Genomic DNA, 22,531 nt, shown 5'->3' with positions numbered 1-22,531 from the left:
CCTAAATCTCCAAGTAAGCCTAAATTGTTTCTTATTCCAGTTCTATGTGGGCTTCCACCAATTCTACACAGGACAACCTGACAGAACCCAGACTCGCGCCCACTGCCTCACAATCACATATAGTTTATTGAGATCATCAATCAAGGTGTTCTCTACTCCTCTGCCTTATGGATATGTATGTGGCTTAAACCAGGTGTCATAAATTGGTCTTAATTGCCTACTTAAATCTATATATATTTCATTTTACCCTATGCATATAATTGGTCAACATAACAATCCTCTTCCTTCCCTCTCCCTTTCTTTCTTTAACTAACACGTATGTTCAAATTATTGTGTTAGCTACTCAAGGTTCAAAGATGAATAAAGGAAAATAGCATTCTCAAGGAATCTTGTGGTGATAGTGGGAAAGAGGGACAGCAATAAACAATTATAAAATAAGGGACAGGTACAACTTTAAAACTATGGGAAGGGTAGGGTTATATGCCTCACAATGAAAGGAAAAGGGACATAGTACAAATGATTTTTAAGTAGAGTCCTAAAGAAGGAGAAGGATTCTGCCAATCATACAAGAAGCAGGAAAGAACAACACAGAAACAGACACTAGCTTGTGCAACAACACGGAAATAAGGAAAAGTATGATACGTTCAGGAACATATGAGTAGTTTTAAAAGAATGGAGCAAAAATATGTAGGGAATATGGCTAGATCATGAATGCCCATTCTAGGGAATTAATCTTTTATTCTGGGAAAGTGAAATACAACTAAAGACTTAAATATACCTGGGGAAAAATAAAATCTCAAGTGTGCATTTAAGAAAAATAAAAATTAATGGAGCATGGACTATGGATTGGGGGATTTAGGGTACTAAGTAGGTAAACACTATTTAGCACCACTACTTTTAAAATTATTTAAGGCATTTGGGACAAAAATCACAAAGGCATGACCTGAGATAGTAAAAGTCATATTGAAAAGAGTGACAGATTTCTAAAAATATTTTATTTTAGAGACAGAAATAAGATTATATAACTAAATAGATTTAAGATACAGGAAGGAATAGTTTGAAGCACTGAGAGGATACAATGGTACAATCATTTATGAAATGTACTTAAAAAATGAATTTGAAGAGAAAGATGAAGATGGTAATTTGGAAAATTAGGGATGTTTATGGGACATCTTTACCCACATAAACATATTGAGAAGCATTTAAAATATATAAGCTAACATTGTGTTTGTGTTGGGGTAGGGGGGACTCCCAGAGCTAGAACTGCAACTGAACTACAGGGAAGAAAGCAGTTAGGCTAATCAAATAATAAGAGAAATCTGAAAAGGAAATTAAGGAATGGTCAAAAGGACAGAATCAGGATACAAAAACTAAGACTATCATATGTCTCTTTCCTCGGCATTTTCAAGAGAATGGTCCAAGCACCAAATGCTAATAAAAATGGGCTTTTAAAAACATTTGATTTTATGAAAAGAACAATAGTCTTCTCACTGAGGTTTTATTTCCCTTGGTTCTCTTTCTTTCCCAATAATTAACAATAGTCTTATAACTAAATCTCCTTGGAGTGGCATGGTTCATCTCCCTTCCCCAATCCCTTTAAAAATGGAACCAAACGGTCAGATGTGGTGGCTCATGCCTATAATGCCAGCACTTTGGGAGGCCGAGGTGGGTGGATCACCTGAGGTCACTTGAGGTCAGGAGTGGGAAACCAGCCTGGCCAACATGGCAAAACCCTGTCTCTACTAAAAACACAAAAATTAGCTGGGCGTGGTGGCATACGCCTGTAATCCCAGCTACTCGGGTGGCTGAGGCAGGAGAACAGCTTGAACCCAAGGAGGTTGAAGACAAGCTATTTGAAAATACACACCCAGAGGTGACAAAAGAAAAAAGAAAAGAGTGAAGCACATCTATCTAGATCTAGAATATAAATTCAGAAGGTCAAATCTAAGAGTTATTGGCCCTAAAGTGGAGGCAGGGAGAGATATAGGTGTAGAAAGTTTATTCAAAAGGATAATAACAGAGGACTTCCCAAACCTAGAGTAAGATATCAATGTTCAAGTACAAGAGGTTTACAGAACACCCAGCAGATTTGAGCCAAAGAAGACAATCTTATGAAATTTAATAATCAAACTCTTAAAAGACAAGGATGAAGAAAGGATCCTAAAAGCAATAGAAAAGAAACAAATAAACTAACAATGGAGCTCCAATACGTCCAGCAGCAGACTTTTCAGTGGAAACTATAGGCCAGGAGAGAGTGGCATGAAATATTTAAAATTCTGAAGGGAAAAACCTTTCACTCTAGTATAGTATATCCTGTGAAAATATCATTCAAACATGAAGGAGAAATAAAGACTTACCCAAACAAACAAAATCTGAGAGATTTCATCAACACCAGACCTGTCCTAAAATAAATGCTAAAGGAAGTTCTTCGATCAGAAAGAAAAGGACACTAAGCAATAAGAAAACATCTGAAGGTACAAAACTCTCTGGTAATGGTAAGCACACAGGAAAAACACAGAATACTGTAATGCTGTAATTGTGTACAAACTACTCTTAAGTAGAATGAATAAAAGATGAACCAATCTAGGACAATAACTACAATAACTTTTCAAGACATTGACAGTACAATAAGATATACACAGAAAAAACAAAATTACAAAGCAAGGGGGTAATACAGAGAAAAAACAAAAAGTTAAAAAGCAAGGGGGTAAAGTTAATGTGTAGAGTTTTTGTTAGTTTTCATTTTTCTTGATTGCTTGTTTATGCAGGCAGTGATAAGCTGTCATCATTTTAAAATAATGGGTTGTAAGATAGTACTTGCATGCCTCATAATAACATTAAATCAAAAAACATACAACAGATACACAAAAAATAAAAGCAAGAAATTAAATCAAACCATCATAGAAAATTAACTTCCCTAAAAAGAAGACAGGAAAATAGAAAAGAAGGAAGACCACAGAACAATTGAGAAAACAGTAAGAAATGGTGGAAGAAAGTCTTTACTTATCAATAGTAACACTGAATGTAAATGGACTAAACTCTCCAATCAAAAGATATAGAATGGCTGAATGGATAAAAAAAACAAGACACAATGATCTATTGCCTACAGAAACACACTTCACCCATAAAGACACTCAAATACAAAATAAAAGAATGGAAAAAGAAATTCAATGCAAATGGAAACCAAAAAAGTGCAGGAGTAGCTATACTTATATCAGACAAAATACATTTCAAGACAAAATCTTTAAGAGACAAAGGAGGTCATTATATAATGATAAATGGTAGATTCCGGAAGGGGATATAATTGTAAATTTTAATGTACCAAACACTGGAGCACCCAGATATATAAAGCAAATATTATTAGAGCTAGAAAGATAGACCCCAATACAATAAAAGGTGGACACTTCAACACCCCACTTTCAGCAGTGGAGGGATCTGTCAGAAAGAAAATCAACAAAGAGATACCAGATTTAATGTGCACTGTAGACCAAATAGACCTAACAGATATTTACAAAACATTTCATTCAATGGCGACAGAATACAAATTCTTCTCCTTAGCATATGGATCTTTCTCAAGGATAAATCATGTGTTAGGTCACAAAACAAGTCTTAAAGCATTAAAAAAAAAAAAAAAACTGAAATAATATCAAGCGTCTTCTCTGATCATGGTGGAATAAAACTGGAAATCAGTAACAAGAGGAACATTGGTACACATGAAAATTAAACAATATGCCCCTGAATGGCCAGTGGATCAATGAAGAAATTAAGGAGAAAATTGGAGGGCTGGGCGTGGTGGCTCATGCCTATAATTCCAGCACTTTGGGAGGCCGAGGGGGGTAGAACACAAGGTCAGAATTTCGAGACCAGCCTGGCCAATATGGTGAAACCCCATCTCTACTAAAAATACAAAAATTAGCCATGTGTGGTGGCTAATTTTTGTGTGTGTCTATAGTCCCAGCTACTCGGGAAGCTGAGGCAGAAGAATCTCTTGAACCGGGGAGGCAGAGGTTGCAGTGAGCCGAGATCTGGCCACCACACTCCAGCCTGGGCGACAGAGTGAGACTCCGTCTCAAAAAAAAAAAAAAAAAAAAAAAAAAAAAGGAGAAGAAGAAAATTGGAAAATTTCTTGAAACCAATAATAATGAAAACAGCGTACCAAAACAGCAAAAGCAGTACTAAGGGGGAGTTTTTAGCTAAGTTTATAGCTATAAACAAATACATCAAAAATAAGAAAAATTTCAAATAAACAACCTAATGATATATCTTAAATAAGTGGAAAAGCAAGAGCAAGCAAATCTGAAATCAGTAGAATAAAAGAAATAATAAAGATCAGAGCAGAAATAAATGAAATTGAAATGAAGAAAATGCAAAAATCAATGAAATAAAATTGATTTTTTGAAAAGGTAAACAAAATTGACAAACTTTTAGCTAGATTAAGAAAGAAAAGATAAGATACAAATAAAATCAAAGATGAAAAAGGAGACACAATACCACAGAAATTGGAAGGATCATTAGTGGCTACTATCAGCAACTATATAACAATAAATTAGAAAATCTAGAAGAAATGGATAAATTCCTTGTTACATGTAACCTACCAAGATTGAAGCATGAATACAAAACCTGAACCAACCAATAGCAAGTAATGAGATCAAAGCTGTAACAAAAAAGTCTCCTAGCAAAGTCCAGAACCAATTGGCTTGACTGCTGAATTCTACCAAACATTTAAAGAAAAACTAATACCAATCCTACTCAAACTACTTCAAAAACCTGATCCCAAAAACCAGACAAAGACACATCAAAAAAAGAAAACTACAATGGATGCAGTGGCTCTCATCTGTAATCCCAGCACTTTCGGAGGCTGAGGCGGGGGGATTGCTTCAAGCCATGAATTTGAGACCAGCCTGGGCAATATGGTGAAACCCTGTCTCTACAAAAAATACAAATATTAGTTGTGCATGGTAGCACATGCCTGTAGTCCCAACTACTTGGGATGCTGACGTGGGAGGGTCACTTGAGCCTGGAAGGTCAAGGCTGCAGTAAGCCATGAGCATGTCACTGCACTCCAGCCTAAGTGACAGAGTGAGACTTTGTCTCAAAAACAAAAAAGAAAACTACAGGACAATATCTATAATGAATATTGATGCAAAAATCCTCAACAAAATAATAGCAAACCAAATTCAGCAATACAGCAATACATTAAAAAAAAAAAAAAAAAGCATTCATCATGACCAAGTGGGATTTATTCTGGGTATGCAAGTATGGTTCAACATATGCAAATCAACTAATGTGATACATCATATCAACAGAATTAAGGACAAAAACCATACGATCATTTCGATTGATGCTGAAAAAGCATTTGATAAAATTCAACATTATTCCTTGATAAAAACCCTCAAAAGGCAGAGTACAGAAGGAACACAGCTCAACACAATAAAAGCCATATATACAGACCCGCAGCTAGTATCATACTGAATGGGGAAAATCGGAAAGTACTTCCTCTGAGAACTGGAACATGAAAAGGGTAACCACTTCACTACTATCACTCAACAGAGTTCTGGAAGTCCTAGCTAGAGCAATTAGATAAGAGCAACAAATAAAAGGCATCCAAATTGGAAAGAAACAAGTTAAATTATCACTGTTTGCAGATGATATGATTTTATATTTGGAAAAGCCTAAGGACTCCACCAAAAAAACTATTAGAACTGAAAAATTCAGTAAAGCTGCAGGACACAAAATCAACATACAAAAATCAGTAAGATTTCCATATGCCAACAGCAAACAATCTTTGAAAAAGAAATCAAAAAAGTAAACCCATTTACAATAGCTACAAATAAAATAACTAGGAATAAATTTAACCAAGGAAGTGAAAGACCTCTACAATGAAAACTATAAAACATTGATGCAAGAAATTGAAGAAGGCACAATAAAATAAAAATATATTTCATGTTCATGGATTAGAAGAATCAATATTGTTAAAACATCCATACTACCCAGAGCAATCTGGGTATTCACTGCAATCCCTATCAAAATACCAATGACATTCTTCACAGAAAAAAAAAAAAAATTATCCTAAAAATAATATGGAATAAAAAACAGACCCAAAATAGCCAAACCCATCTTGAATAAAAAGAAAAAAATTGAACATTACCTGATTTCAAGTTTTACTACAGAGTTATAGTAAACAAAATAACCTGGCACAGGCATAAAAACAGACATAGACCAATGGAACAGAATAGAAAACCCAGAAACAAATCCATCCATCTACAGTGAACTCATTTTCGACAAAGGTGCCAAGAACACGTATTGGGAAAAGGACAATCTCTTCAATGAATGGTGCTGGGAAAACTAGATATCCATAGGCATAAGAATAAAACTAGATCCCATCTCTCTATCTCTCACTATATGCAAATATCAAATCCCAGTAGATTAAAGACTTAAATCTAAGACCTCAAACTATGAAACTGCTAAAAGTAACCACTGAGGAAACTCTCCAAAACATTGGTCTGAGCAGAGATTTCTTGAGTAATACCCCACAAGCAAAAATGGACAAATGGGATCACATTCAGTTAAAACACTTCTGTACAGCAAAGGAAACAATCAACAAAGTGAAGAGACAAAACACAGAATGGGAGAAAATGTTTGCAAACTACTCATCTGACAAGGGATTAATAACCAGAGTAGACACGTCTCAAAAGAAGACATACAAATTGTAAATATAGAGCGACCAAACTATCGAAGAATCCCACTGCTAGGTATAAACCCAAACGAAAGGAAATTAGTATATCAAAGAGGTATCTACACTCCCATGTTTGTTGCAGCACTGTTCACAATAGCCAAGATTTGGAAGCAACCTAAATGCCCATCAACAGATGAACAGATTTTTAAAATGTGATGCATATACATAATGGAGAGGCATTTAAAACCTAAATGCCCTAAATGGGTTTTAGGAAAGACACTTTATTTTAAATACTCCTCTTTACTCATACTACATTTCCGATGGAGACCTCCTAATTCAAATAAGATCATTTTTCCCTTACTTCATCATTTATATTGAATCTGCCCTCAATTATTCAATTATTAACTAAATTAACATGTATTAGGTACCTACTATAATAGAAACTAATGGCATAAAGACAAATTAAAATATAATAGCTGCCCTTATCAACATTTATTTAGTAAAAACAACAAAGTAAATGAATGTCCTAGTCATAGTTGAAGATTAATGAAAACAGAGAGGAGCAGAAGGCTTTGGAGTCAAAGGTGTGTGTCCATATCCGGCACTGACTGTTGTGTATTCTTGACCACATCACTTCACTGCAGATTTCTTAAATGTAAAATGAGACTAATGCCACGTAACTTGTAGGGTTGTTATGAAGACTGAATGAGACATTTATAAGACGCCTATTATACAGTAGGAACTTAAAAAGTAATAACTACTCCATCATTATCATAATCATCTTAGATTTAAAAACTACATGGAGACCTAAAAATAGCTCTGCCTTCAGCTTTCCTATAATTACAGGCATCATGTTCCAGCACTAAAATTTGTTGAATTATCTGGCTAAGGTAACCAATCCTACAAAACAATCTTCCAAGAGAAAGACAAAAAGGAGAAAAGACTCAATGTGTCTATGGGGGAAAAGAGGCAGTGCTCTGGTAGGCACGTTCAAAAAATGAAAATTTAGTAGGGTTAAAATAATAGGCAAGAGTGGGGTATACTTTAATCAAGCAGGTCTTTATAGCAGGTCTTTAAGGACACTGGCTTCTATATATGCCTAAAGGAAGCCATACAAAATAACACACATTTTCTCCATTTACGTATGTCTTTATGATAGTCGGTACAGAGAGAACTACTATTCTGACCCAACTCCTGATACCTGAGTAAAATAATTCTGCATACTAGTCACCCAGTAAAGAGAGGGGGGAAACCCTTATTTATCTAATAATCTAAGGAGCCAAGACATAACCCTGGATGATATTTTTTTTCTAAATGTTGTCTTGATCAAGATCAGATTGCTTTATTGTTGCACCAGAAGTACAATGCTGATATCCCTCACTTATGAGAGATGCTATCTCTGATGCTATCCTGTGTTTTCCGCTATTCTGCTTTCATGTGTTTTTACTCTACAAAAGGGGTCTGCAAACTACACTCTGCAAGTCAGAATTGATCTGCCATCTGTTTTTATACCATTTGTCTTTATACACATTGCAAACTAAGAATGGTTTTTACATTTTTAAGTAGTTGAAAATAAATCAAAAGAATAATATTGCATGACTTTTTGGAAATCATATGAAATTCAAATTAGTGTCTATAAATAAAGTTTTATTAAAATGCAGCCACATTTATTCATTTACATATTATCTATGGCTACTGATAGGGTTTGGCTCTGTGTCTCCACCCAAGTCTCATGTCACATTGTCAGGGGAGGGGCTTGGTGGGAAGTTAATTTCACTCTTGCTGTTCCCATGATAGTGAGTGAGTTCTCATGAGATCTGATGGTTTAAAAGTGTGTGGCACTTCCCTGTTTGCTCGTGCTCTCTCTCTCTCTCGCTGTCTCTCATGCTCTCTCTCTCTCTCTCTCCCTTCCTCCCTCCCTCCTGCCACCATGTGAAGAAGGTGCTTGCTTCCCTTTTCCCTTCCACCATGATTGTAAGTTTCCTGAAGCCTCCCAGTCATGCCTCCTGTTAAGCCTGCAAAAACAGTCAGTAGAACCTCTTTTCTTGATAAATTACCCAATCTCAGGTAGTTCTTTATTGCAGCATGAAAACAGACTAATACAGCTACTTTCCTGCTAAAACAGCAGAGTTGAGTAGTTTCACAACAGACCGTTCAAAGACCATGCCACAAAGCCTAAAAAATTATCTGGTCTTTTACTAAAAATTTGCCAACTCCTTATATGACAAGATACGGTTTCTTAGCCTAAAAGCTGAGAGGCACTGAACGCCTAGCAGTTCCTCAATAATGCAGGTGAGTGTCTAATGAATTTTCCAATGAAACTCTGATAAGATCATTCTGATTTTCTTCCAATGATAATTCCAAGTAACAGCCATTATTTATTCAATGCTTATTACCACATGCCAGGTATTATCTTCATTTTACAGATTAGGAAACTGAGGATCATTGAGAAGTGGTAACATGTTCAAAGTTTTACTATACATATGAAGTCAATCCCAGTGTTGTCTCCCCTAAAGCCTGTGGGCATAAGCAGTACTGCCTGGTAAAAGAGAACAGAGATGAATGCATTGAGAGTGATGATTTCCCTCAAAGGACAATAATATCCCACAGTGATGTAGATAATGACGCAATAATAAATATTTTATTTATAGAAATCAAAACTAATATCCCTGAAGAATATATACTCTACCCAAGAAAACCTTTTGAAAATGACTAAGAACTTAACTTACACATCATAATTATCTTCCATTGTTAATTCCCTTGCTTCTGTCAGTAGCATCACAATTCTTAGGTAACAGACTAGCTACACCACCTTTTGACCTTGCCAGTAGATCATACTCAAACTGGTATACGTACACGAAAAAAGTATAATCATAAAATAGCAACGTTACCTAAATTAAGAAGTCAATATTTTATTGTATCTTCAAGTTTATAACAAAATGTTTCCAAAAGAAATGGCCGAGTGTGGTGGCTCACACCTGTAATCCCAGCACTTTTGGAGGCCGAGACGGGCGGTTCATGAGGTCAGGAGATAAGAGACTATCCTGGCTAACAGAGTAAAACCCCGTCTCTACTAAAAATACAAAAAAATTAGCTGGGCGTGGTGGTGGGCACCTGTAGTCCCAGCTACTCAGGAGGCTGAGGAAGGAGAATGGCATGAACCTGGGAGGCGGGGCTTGCAGTGAGTGAGATCGTGCCACTGTACTCCATCCTGGGTGACAGAGCAACACTCCATATCAAAAAAAAAAAAAAGAAAGAAAGAAAGAAAGAAAAGAAAAAGAAAGAAAAAAGGAAAAAAATAGGCTGGGCACAGTGACTTATGCCTGTAATCTTAGCATTTTGGAGGCCCAGGCAGGCAGATCACTTGAGGTCAGAAGTTTGAGATAGCCTGGCCAATGTAGTGAAACCCCATCTCTACTAAAAATACAAAAATTAACCGGGTATGGTGCCACATGCCTGTAGCCCCAGTTACTCGCAAGGCTAAGACAGAAGAACTGTTTGAACCCAGGAGGCAAAGGTTGCAGTAAGCCGAGATCGTATCACTGCACTCCAGCCTGGGCAATAGAGCGAGATCCTGTTTTCTTTGTAATGAAGTACAGTAATACACATGGTTTTGGTTGTACACTGATTCTAATGTAGAGGCCATACTTTTCATTTAGCATGGGCACACTACTTAATGTATAACTACTATGTGGTTAATCCACGTATTGAATTAAGCTAATTCTATTTAACTCTACATTTAAACTGTTGTTTAATTTTATTACAAATATACAAGGTGGACTCATATAGTAAAGCTTGGAAATTTAAATTTCTTTTAAAGATACTTGTACATGTTTTAATTACATGAAAGATTTTGTATATCTAGTATATACTTCACTTTGTTGTCTAAAATACAAAATGTCTTTCAATGTGATATCTGCATTACTTATGATTCTTAGCCTTTATATTCATCTCTCTTCATGAACATTGAAATATTTATTAGAAATTACATAAACCCCACAATCCGTAATATAATGACACATTCCACTTTTAAGCCAAATTAGAAAAATCTAAAAATAGGCTAATGGACAATAACATTAAGGAACCAACTGTTCAAAGTACAAAACTCTAAAATAGAATCTTGGAAGAAAATACTCTGTTATAAAAATATTGTTTCTAAAATCAATGTTATTTTATCACTATAAAATTCTGTTAAAAAAACATTTAAATTGTGTTTTAAGGTTACTGGCAAAGACTACATTTTTGCATTTTATGACAGCAAACGACAAAATTAATCAAATACACCATACTTAAATACTAATTTCTAAAATAATTTTAAGAAAAAAGGACTTATTTATAATAATCTAATTTAGAGAAAAAGTTATATCTGCTAGAGTAGTCTTAAAACATTATTTCTGTACTTGCAAAGCTATATTGTTATATATACCTAAGAATCTGAAACACTTAAATCAATTATTATCATAGGCAAGATCTTACACTTAAAACCTGTTGGAAATATTAAGGATTCAATAGTAATCAGTACCAAAACATGAAAATTTGCATGTACTTTCAAAAGATAATCATTAAAATGAGGTCTTCCCTACTTATCTTTCCCTGGTTATCAAGATCTATATAATAATGGCAGGGCACTAAAGGTAAATGGCAGGGTACAGCAGACACCACAAGGTGGTGCTAATATCCTCTCATAACTGTCTGCTATTCTTCAGATGTGTCCTAAAGTGAGACTCTCCAACCCTCAGGGTGGATACCAACTGAAACAATCTCTGGTCCAAAAGAAAAAGCAAAACATTAACAATTTTTGAAGGTTTTTGACTACTGGGTGTAGAAAATATTTTGAATTTATAATCTTTCAGAATAAATATTTGGTTTGTGTCAACATTCTTCTCATATGGTTACAGTATCATACAGGTAAAGAAAATAACTCCATAAGCAACTATCTTTACACTATTGTAATATGAAATCACTAATTTACACTCAGTGAATACACTATTATCAAGCACAAATCAAGACTCCCTTACCAATCAATAGTGCAACACTGGTACAAATTATAATTAAACAGTCCAGTATTATGAAACCCACACTGATACTGCCCAAAATCTGTTCCTCAGATTAACATTTTTATTCAGTTCTCATCTTCTGAACGTAATGAACTCTTAGAAAAACATGGAGTTTCCTCACAAGTCATCTTCTGAAGGCACCGAACCAACTGCTGGAGTCAAAACTTCCTCAAGATGCTTTTAATCAATCAGACAGACATGAGGGACGGAGGCAGAGGAGCAGTGGTCTGGCTTCAGAAAAACAGCAGCAATACAAATGCAAAACAGAATTGCCACTGGGCACATATATTAAGTGTGGGGTGTGTGTGTGTGTGTGTGTGTGTGTGTGTGTATGTTTGTGTGATATTTAATCCTCAAAATAAACCATCCCCATTTTACTAATGAAGAAACTGGGTTTTAGAAAAGCAAAATTGCCCATGGTCACATAAACAGTACAGTCAAACTGACTTCCGAGCCTCTTTCCATTATGCCATAAAATAATTTAACTAATGTTGATGAGGATTTTTAGTACTTAATTGGACAACAAAGTGTTAAGCATTTTACATTTACTTTCTTATTTAATCCACACAACAACCCTAAAAGATAATATCTTCTTATTACAGATGAGAAAACGGAGACATAGAGAGGTTGAATGACTTTACTAAGACCTTACAGCTATTAAGTAGTAAAATGGGGGATCAAATCTAAATAATGTGGCCACAAGAAGTATACCACTGAACACATCACAGTATCATCACTCACAAAATACACAATTATTTCTTTTTGGAATAAAATAAATGGCTGTTTAATGGGGAGTAAAAACAAACCAAAAAAACTTTATTAAGCACACAAAATGAATAAAAATGCTAGGACAGATGCTATGAACAGAGACCTAAAAGAGCTTGAGCTATTAGAAACACAAAACTTTGTTAATCTGAAACATATAGTGACAGAAACCACAAAATAGAAAAGTAAAATGACTAGTTACCAATGGTTAATGAAAAAAATGAGATATTTAAAAGGATAAAATATGATTAATTACAAACAATAGCTGACATGGTATAAAAAACATAAGCAACCACTTCAGATACAGCAGGTGGGGAAAGTCAGTGAAAAAGAAGACAAACTGAATCTTTCTGGAGACAGAGGTCTGAATAGGTGAGGTAGAGGTAAAAAGGGCATTCTGATCAGTTTAATAATATTTGTGCAAAAATATAGATGCAGAAAAGAAAAATTGTGCTTAGGAGTTGATCAATTAGATTGAATGCAGTGTTTTCACACAGAAGAAATTAAAGTAGAAAAGTTGAATTAGCTTTATTCTTTCAGAGTTCTCAAAGCCTAGAGGTGAATAATATCCATGTTTCTGGTAAATTAGTTACATTTTCTATAATAAATATTTCAGAAAGCAAAAAAATAGTTTTCAAATTACATAAAGAAAAAATAAAAAGGAAACTGGATGATTATGACATAGGAAAGGAAGTAAAACAGAAATGAAAGAGCTAATACAGAAAAGGTTGAAGAAATTATTAAGTCTGTAAGTTTGCAATTCATAAAATATTCAATAATACTAGAGATTCTCCAAAGTAATTAATTTTAACTTCTATCCTTGGATAGTACATGTAGTAAAATTATAATATAAAAGTAAAGCTCACCTTTTAAAATTACTTTATCAAAAAAAAAAGGTAAAACACTGTTTGTTTGAGACGGGGTCTCACTGTCCCTGAGGCTGCAGTGCAGTGGCTTGAATACAGTTCACTGCAGCCTTGATTTCCTGGCCTCAAGTGATCCTCTCACCACAGCCTCCCAGTAGCTGGGACCACAGGTATGTGTCACCATGCCCAGCTAATTTTTAAAAAATTTGTAGAGACAGGGTCTCACCATGTTGTTCAGGCTGGTCTTGAACTCCTGGGCTCCAGCAATCCTCCTGCCTGGGCCTCCCAAAGTGCTGAGGTTACAGGTGTGAGCCCCTGCACCTCGCCCAAGATACTTGTTTTTAAGTATTTTACTTCTTTTTTAGGGTGGTAAGAAAGAATGTAAAATAATTTATTTAGTGCTTCATGAAAAACTCCTAAATATACTATTTCATTTGAATCTCAGAACAACCCTTTGAGATATTATTTTATAGAAAAACAAACATAGTCACAAAGGTATAGTGACAGTCTAAATTACAAGTCAAAGTGCTGAGATTTAAATTAGTTTTGCAGTCTTCAATCTGAAAATTCTTTTTCAGTGTTATTATTAGGCCTCTATTTTCACCCCAATAAAAATTATAATATAAGCAAATAGTTTCTGAAAATTGCAGACAATATTACCTGTGCCAGATACAATGATATGACGTGGGTAGTACCCCTAACCTAGAGCAGTGGTTCATTCATTCATCCATCCAACAAATATTTCTTAGGCACCAACTCTATACCAAGCACTAACAATATAGTAGTTAATAGAGGAATAAAACAAAGAAGCAAACACACAAGAAAACATAAGATTGTGACAAGTATACTTATAATAATTATAAGTAATAGAAAAGAGAATGACTGGGTGACATATTATTGAGTGGTCACAAATGCCTATGAAACTGATATGTAAGCTGACATAGGACCAGTCAAGTACAAAGCAGTAAAACAACCAAGCAAAACAGAAGGCACAGCTAGAACAACAGCCCTAAATAGGATCAAATTTGGTATGAAGGAAGGGGCAGAGTCATAGATTCATTTAGAGAGGTAGGTAGGGTTTGGTAGGTAGGGTTTTGTTGTTGTTGTTGTTGTTGTTTTGTTTTCTTTTTGAGACTGAGTCTCACTCTCTCACCAGGCTGGAGTGCAGTGGTGCTATCTAGGCTCACTGCAACCTCCGCCTCCCAGGTTCAAGTGATTCTCCTGCCTCAGCCTCCTGAATAGCTGGTATTACAGACATGCACCACCAAGCCCAGCTAATTTTTGTATTTTCAGTAGAGACGGGGTTTCACCACGTAGGCCAGGGTGGTCTCGATCTCTTGACCTCGTGATCCACACGCCCTGGCCTCCCAAAGTGCTGGGATTATAGGTGTGAGCCACCACGCCCAGCCGGTAGGGGATTTTTAAGTTAAGAAAAGCAGTTGGAATTTTTAATTCACAGTATGAAAAGAGAGGGCTTTAATAGGGAAATGGCATAAGCTGATTTACATCAAAGGGGAAAAATCACTCTAAGTGAGATGGAAAGAATGTTAACAGAGTAAGCTTAGATTATTAGAATTTAAGTGGTACAGCAGTTCTTAACCTTTTCCTCACCCTAAATGCCTGAGGGAAATTATATTCTCCAACAAATAACGGCAATGGAGTTAAAACTCCTTGCCCCCTTTCAGAAAGTCTGTTCTAACAGAATTATAGATAGTACTCTTCCAAAGCTTACTCTCCAACTCCCTTTCTCCCATGACTAGGCTTTTTGTTTGTCTGTTTTTTATATTATTAATTTTTCTCTCCCTAGGCTAAAAATCCACTGAGTGTTGCTCAAATCAGAGCTGGATTTTTGTCTCAAAAGACTACTGGAGTCTGGCGTTGTAGCTCCTATAATCCTAGCACTTTGGGAGGCTAGGGTGAGAGGATCGCTTGAGCCAAGAAGTTCAAGACCAGCCTAGGCAATACAGCAAGACAAAGAAATTTTTAAAATAAAAAATAAAACACTGTTGAGCCTTGGCCTCACTAAATATTCTTGATATTTTAAGAACTTTTAATTCCAAATACAGGCAGCTAAAAAGACATCTCCATAAATAACCAGAATGAATTTCTAAAATAATAGTTTGTCCAATATATAAGACATATAACTAAACCATAATAGGATATTTCCATTTAAAAATCCAATTTTGACATGCTTTCTAAATGCAAAAAAAATTTATGCAGTTTTAGAATAAAGTTATATAAATTCCAGGGACATGAACACACTAAAGACATCTATAGAAAATTAAAATCACTCTCAGGAATCTGATGAAATAGCAAATTTTAGTTTAGGTTTCCCATTTCTTTGTATCCGGGGATATTTGTTCTTTATTGTTTAGCACAGACTTCGAAATTTAAAAAAAAAAAAAAAAAAAAAGCAACGGAAGGGGGCTAGAGTAGGAAGTTCACAATGATTTTCCCTAAAAGTTATAAATTTTCATCTATTAAGAGAGAAAAATAACTTCCCAACTTGAACCAAATGTTTCCAAATACTATCCAAGTCTCAGAAAGCAAACTATGCTTCTATTTTTATTACCCTAAACAAGAATTATTTGTAGTTATAACATGTTACAAAACCAGGAAATAAGACTTAAATCCCCTTTCCTTATAAAAAGAAGGGTAATACAACAAGTTATTTTGTTAATCATGGATCTGATAATTTTAGAAATCAATTCAACCACATTTAATTATAAATGACACATTTATATACCACAAAACTTTATAAAATGCAAAACACAATTACATAAAATCACAGACAATATAATAATATAGTGTAGTCTTCAAAGTTTTTTTCATAATAGTTTTTACTGCTACAAGTCAGTGAAGAGCCTTCATCAAGGATATGAAATCTAAGACTTCTTTGGAAATATGTTCAGTCACTTTGGGGGGGAAATAGAATTCTGGCAAAACTTAAGGTCAAATAAATGGAATGACAATAAGCAGATCCAGGAACGCATCTAGTGCTATTTTTTTTTTTAATAAGTGATAACATGAGCAAACAAGTGCTGGGTATTCTGGGTTTTTTTTGAAAGAAGTCTGTCTGCTCTAGTAAGAATGTATCTCCTCAAATGAGCACTTCAATTTACATGTAAGGTGTGCCTTCAAAATTGATTAGCCAGTATTTGTCCTGAAATTAATAATCCTTTAATCCTTTACAACATACTTGCTCCACAACATCAAAGAATTAGAATACTGAGGTTTCTTCTAACTCTACATGGTTAAATGTTTCACCACATAAGTTTCAGTCATGCAATTTTCCTTAGAATACAGTCACTACATCTGCTTTTCTTTTATCAGTTTTTTCCAAGGACTGATACATAGCTGACTATCAAGAACAAAAGTGTGGTCAAGCATGGTGGCTCACACGAGTAATCCCAGCACTTTGGGAGGCCAAGGTGGGCAGATCACTTGAGATCAGGAGTTCAAGATCAGCCTGGCTAACATGGTGGAACCTTGTCTCTATTAAAAATACAAAAATATTAGCCAGGCATGGTGGAACATGCCTGTAATCCCAGGTACCTGGGAGGATGAAGCACAAGAATTGCTTGAACTTAGGAGGCGGAGGGTGCAGTGAGCCAAGATTGTGACACTGAACTCCAGATGGGGTCTGGAGTAAGACTCTGTCTCCAAAAAATAATAATAATAATAAGTTTTTTGCTTGTTTTTAAGTAAATTCATTAGAATTTAAAGTCTGGGAAAAAAAGCATTTAATCAAATTATGCTATTATTGCATACAATTTTTACAATTTGCCCTTTGTGTATGTAATACTACACACACACACACACACACACTCTTGAGGAAGGAGAAAAGAAATGAACATAATATAAACTGGTCAAGAAGGTGATAGTTGGAGTTAACTTTAAGTTTAAACTTACCTCTTCAGAACCATAAAAGGTTCTGAAGCAAGGGAATTATCCAATCAGAATCTGTGCAGGAAAAGATAGATATGTGAAAGGGACTGATTAACTAGAGACAGAGAAACCTGACATAAGGCTACAAACGCTGTAAAATAAACATAATTAAGAGAAATTATACATTTAGGTACTGATTAGTTGACAAATGGCCTTATTTTAGAATAGCATTTTCAATTCAAAAATCTATTTCTCCAATAAAATAAATTATAAAAGGTAGGGGAAGTCTCCCTGGGAAAAGTTAAGAAGAAAAGCTCCACTTTTTATTTTTTATTTACCATTTCTGTGTTTCTTTTATTCTAAAAATACTGAAATAATTTTATAATTTAAAAACTAATTTAAAATTATATCTATTTGAATATGAACAGTACTAAATAACTAAAATTAATTTCAAGGTAACTCAAAATATTACATAATACAATCTCCTGATTCATATAATTCATTTTACATATTACATATACATATAATTCATATTGCATATTATATACATATTACAATTATATATTACATATATATTCATATTAAAATCTCCTGATTTATCCACCTCCTGCCATCATATAGTTTCACTTTACGAATCCTATCCAAGTGATTTCACTTTAGTTGTTAACCTATTTATCCATGTAATTATTTTTAATTTTTTATTGCCTGTATTATTTTTCATTGCATCTTTGTGCAAATGAGAAACCCATGTTAACTTTAATACTTCTCACTTGGTGACTGCCACATATCAACAGCATCACTAAATCTTGAAAATTTTACTTCCTAAATTATCATCAAACCTCCCTACTAAGATTAAACTCCTATTTGTCTCTCATAGGAACTGCTACAATATTCTCTTTACTGGTCAAGCAACACTCACTCTCACGCATACACATACCTATCATACCAGTTCTCCACAGGGCAACCAAAATGATCTTTCCAAAATGCATCCTGATCCTGTTAACACCAGTATTGCCCCTTTCAATGGCTTACCATTGCTTTAAAAATGAAAACCAGAAATCTTACACGGAACACAAGTCTCCACAGGATGTGGCCACTACATTTCTCTACCACATTATCTTGCACTACTTTCTCTGGAGCTCTCTCCCGTCCTTTACTTCCTCCTACTCACCAAATTATTTCTCCTCCTTCATTCTGTTTGAAACGCCATCGTCTTGACTGAGTTAATTCCTACAGAAATTCTTTCATATCTAATCTCAAACTTCACTTCTTGAAGACAGTTTCCTGTGATCTTCCAAACCAACAGAATCTCTGACTGTATAATCTCATAACACTGATGTATCTCTCTTCTGTGATGTTTACTGTAATTGCAATTTTATGTGTGATTTCTTGTCCTTCCCACTCATATGCTCTATGATGGTTAAGTGTCAGATATTTCTATGCATTTTTGCCATCCACTGTATCTTTGCCACTCCACCAAAAACAAGTGACTTAAGTATTTAAAAAAGTACATACTGAAATAAATGAACACAATGTAGAGACTGCAAAGTATTTAAAATCTTCCTTCCTCTCCTCTAATCACCAGAAACAACCACCATTAATATTCTGCTGCATATTCTTGAAGACTTTTTTCAAGTATTATAGAAACATATGTATCTATAATTATATATTTTTAAATACTGAATCATAATTAGGGTTGCCAGATTTAGCAAATAAAATACAGGAGGATCAGTTACATTCAAATTTCAGATTAACAATAAAAGCATGTCCCAAACATTATTTGTTGCTTATGTAAAACTCAAATTTAACTAGGCATCATGTATTTTTACCTGGCAATTCTAATCATAAAATACATACTGTCCTAAATGTGATTTTCTCCATTGTGGATTTGAGATTTAGTTTTTGGTATATTTGTGGGAGATCTTAAGTTGTACCTCCAATAAGAAACTATTAGTCTGAGAAGTAAAAGAAAGAAAAAGCATGATATTTTCAAATATAAAAAATATCTCATATTCTTTAAAAATATATTTCTATTCTTTTAGTGAGGTAGGAAGTAATCCATTTCAAGTACAAAAAACTGACATACTTGAAGTGTTATAAATTTTCTCAGAATAATATTCAAGGTGGGCAACTGGAGGCATGTTTTCACGCTACAAAAAAACTCCTCTAATTCAATTTCATGTGCATCTCCAAAAAAGTAAATTATTTTAACTATATATTAACATTGTATCATTAAAATTATGGGAGGAAACAAGTAATTTATACTTAAGAACAACACACTATAAATTACTGAAAAATAAAGGTATTTGTTAGGTGGTTCCTCCTTATAAGTAATCATCGTACTTTATTATTCCATGAAGATAAAATGATATGACCAAACTTTTATCATTTAAAGCAAACTTTAAAATGTTAATGCCAACCCTAATTCTCTGATCAAAATCACCATATTTGACTTTTAGAATAGATAGTTGTTTTAAATGGTTCCACAGGGAAACTAACATCATCTAATTTATGTCCATGATGTTTAGCACTGCAGAGGTAAAACAAATAACTTCTGCATGTCATCTGAAAAGTTTATTTTCATGACTGCTTTATTTAACAATCTTGATTTCATCTATAATCACAAATGCAATGTGCTAAATATGGGCTAGAAAGTGAGTTTATTTTGTTAGCAACTTAAAAAGATAGGCCATAAAAATGATGTTTGTACCAAATAGAGAATCCTTATGGCAGGCATACTCTATTAGTAACCCTGTTGCCGAAAGCCCTCCAGTGTGCAGAAATATGTGGCATCAGTCCTGTGCCAAAAGACCAAGGTGACCATGAGCTAACTGGAGTCAACAAGTATATCCACTATGACCTGCTAGAAAAGAAAATTAACAGTGTTAACAAATGATTGAACCAGGCTCTGATCCTCTTGGAGTTCATGTATGGATACCTGGATGACCCCAAGCAACGGAGCAGAGGTAAGATGTACCTGCATAGGCATTCAGGATACCATGGACCATATGGCCACAGTACAGTTCATCAGCAGAGAGGTGGCCAAATGGCCATATCATCCACCATCCACTGTGATCATCAGACAAGGCTCAGCTCAGGGGTAAGAAAGGTCTGTGCCAGGTCAAGGACATAAATCAGAAAGCATAATTTCCTGGCAACTGCGGATATGAACTATAGTGTGGGCTTTTAGAAGCTTGGACCTAGAATCAATTTGAAAGCTACATATACCCTAGGATTCTTCTTATTCCACTACCCCCACACCTCAATAGTGGTGGCTTGCAGGGCATATACATTGGAGCTGGGGAGGCTGATGCAGTGGATGGCAGGAGTTGAAGTGCCACAAGATGAATGGTGTGAAGCTGACAGGCACCATCTCAAGCTAGATCTGATCCACAGATGTGATCCTGAAGGTGGCAAACACGTACTGTGGAGTACCAGTGGCCTAGTGTAGAATCCATCTCATACACTGGCCTGATGATAACCTGAACATGGGTGTAGAAATTGTGGCCCTCAGTGTTCTCTTAGAACCACAGAATAAAGAAATAACTGGGTAAGACAGGCTAAGGAGACAATGCCAATCCAAGATAAAATCAAGGATCACTTGGTACCTGACCCTGATTGCCATTATAAATGACAGGTAAAAATTAACCTCAACAAGCTGAAGCCCTATGTAAATAAGCCCTTTACCCCGACCTGGCCCACACCGTGGAAGAAGTAGGTACTGTAGTGGAGAAGGAGAGATGGACTTTGGACATCAAAGTGGGTCTGATCAACAACTGTACCAACTCAAGCTATGAGGACATCAGGTGCTCAACAGCTATGGCCAAGCAAGTGCTAGCTCATGGGCTCAAGTGCAAGTCACAGTTCACCATAGCACTGGGGAGGGGGGAGAGGAGGGGAGGGGAGGGGAGGGGAGGGAAGGGAGCCAGCCAATAAACCTGAACATTTGCCATTTGTGTCTCTCAAAAGAAGACCTATAAAAGGCAAACAGGTACACAAAAAAAATGCTCAGCATCACTAATCAATAGGGAAATGCAAACTAAAACCACAATGAGAAGTCACCTAATACCCATGAGAAAGGCTTTTACCAGAAAGATGAAAGATGACAGGTATTGGTGACAATGCAGAGAAAAGGGAAATCTTTTACATAGTTGCTAGAGATGTAAATTAATACAGCCATTATGGAAAATGGTTTGGAGGTTCCTCAAAAAACTAAAATTACTATATGGCTCAGTAATCCCACTTCTGGGTAAATAACCAAAGGAACTGAAACAAATGTCAAAGGGATATCTGCACCGCCATGTTCACTGCAGCACTATTCACAACAGACAAGATATGGTATCAGCCTAAGTGGCCATCAAAAGATAAACTTTTTTTTTTTTAATGCAGTATATATACATAATAGACTACTATTCAGCCTTAAAAAGGAAATAAAAAATTGTTATTTTGTAACAACATAGATGAACCTGGAGGACATATACTAAGTGAAATAAGCCAGGCACAGAAAGATACACCATATGATCTCATATGTATGTGAAATCTAAAAAAGCTAAACTTGTAGAAGTAGCACAGAATGATGGCTACCAGAGGCTAGAAAGATGTGAAGAGAGGGAATGGAAATTCTTGATCAAAGAGTACGAAGCTTCAGACAGAGAGGAGGCATAAGTGTCGAGATCTATTGTACAGTAAAGTGACTAAAGTCAATTAATAATGCATTATGTATTTCAAAATAATGAAGAGAGTAAATTTCAAATGTCTCACTGTGAAAAAGGATAGGTAAACGAGATGACAGATATGTTAACTGTCTTGATTTAATCATGCCACATTGTATACAAATATCAAGACATCACTCTGTGCCCCATATACGTATACAATTATGATTTGCCAATAAAAAATAATAGTAATTTTTAAAATAAGAGTATACAATCCAAAATTGTTTTACCAAATTCTAAAAATAAATCATCAGCAATAAAAATAAATTGCAGTACATTGTATTCATAAAACTGGAATTACTATATAGCAATTAAGTGCCTGAATTAAGAATTATAGAACTCAAAAAAGAAAACTCTCCCAACACCAGTCGGGAGCCTCGTGTCTTCACTGTCCAGGCCAGGCTGTGGTTTGGCCCTGAAGCCAGTAGAGGAGGCCTCTTGACTATGGTCTCCGTTTTGCGTTAAATGTTTTCTCCTTCTGTGCGGCCCAGTGCCACATGGGCTCCGGTGGGACGCCTGGGGGTTTGACCCAGATTGCTGATGTTATTGGTGGGAAAGGCAAAAAAG

General features: G+C 35.3%; 1 protein-coding gene across 10 annotated transcripts in view; it reads right to left on the bottom strand.

Moving 5' to 3' along the window:
- VPS13B (vacuolar protein sorting 13 homolog B) overlaps positions 1–22,531 on the bottom strand; it is an 869,883-nt gene that overhangs the window by 529,801 nt on the left and 317,551 nt on the right. The window lies entirely within an intron of this gene.

The sequence above is a fragment of the Trachypithecus francoisi genome, unplaced genomic scaffold (genome assembly GCF_009764315.1).
Source record: "Trachypithecus francoisi isolate TF-2019V2 unplaced genomic scaffold, Tfra_2.0 Lachesis_group7, whole genome shotgun sequence".
NCBI lineage: Eukaryota > Metazoa > Chordata > Mammalia > Primates > Cercopithecidae > Trachypithecus > Trachypithecus francoisi.
Note: the sequence above shows the minus strand (reverse complement) of the source record. Positions and strands in the feature narration are given on the sequence as shown.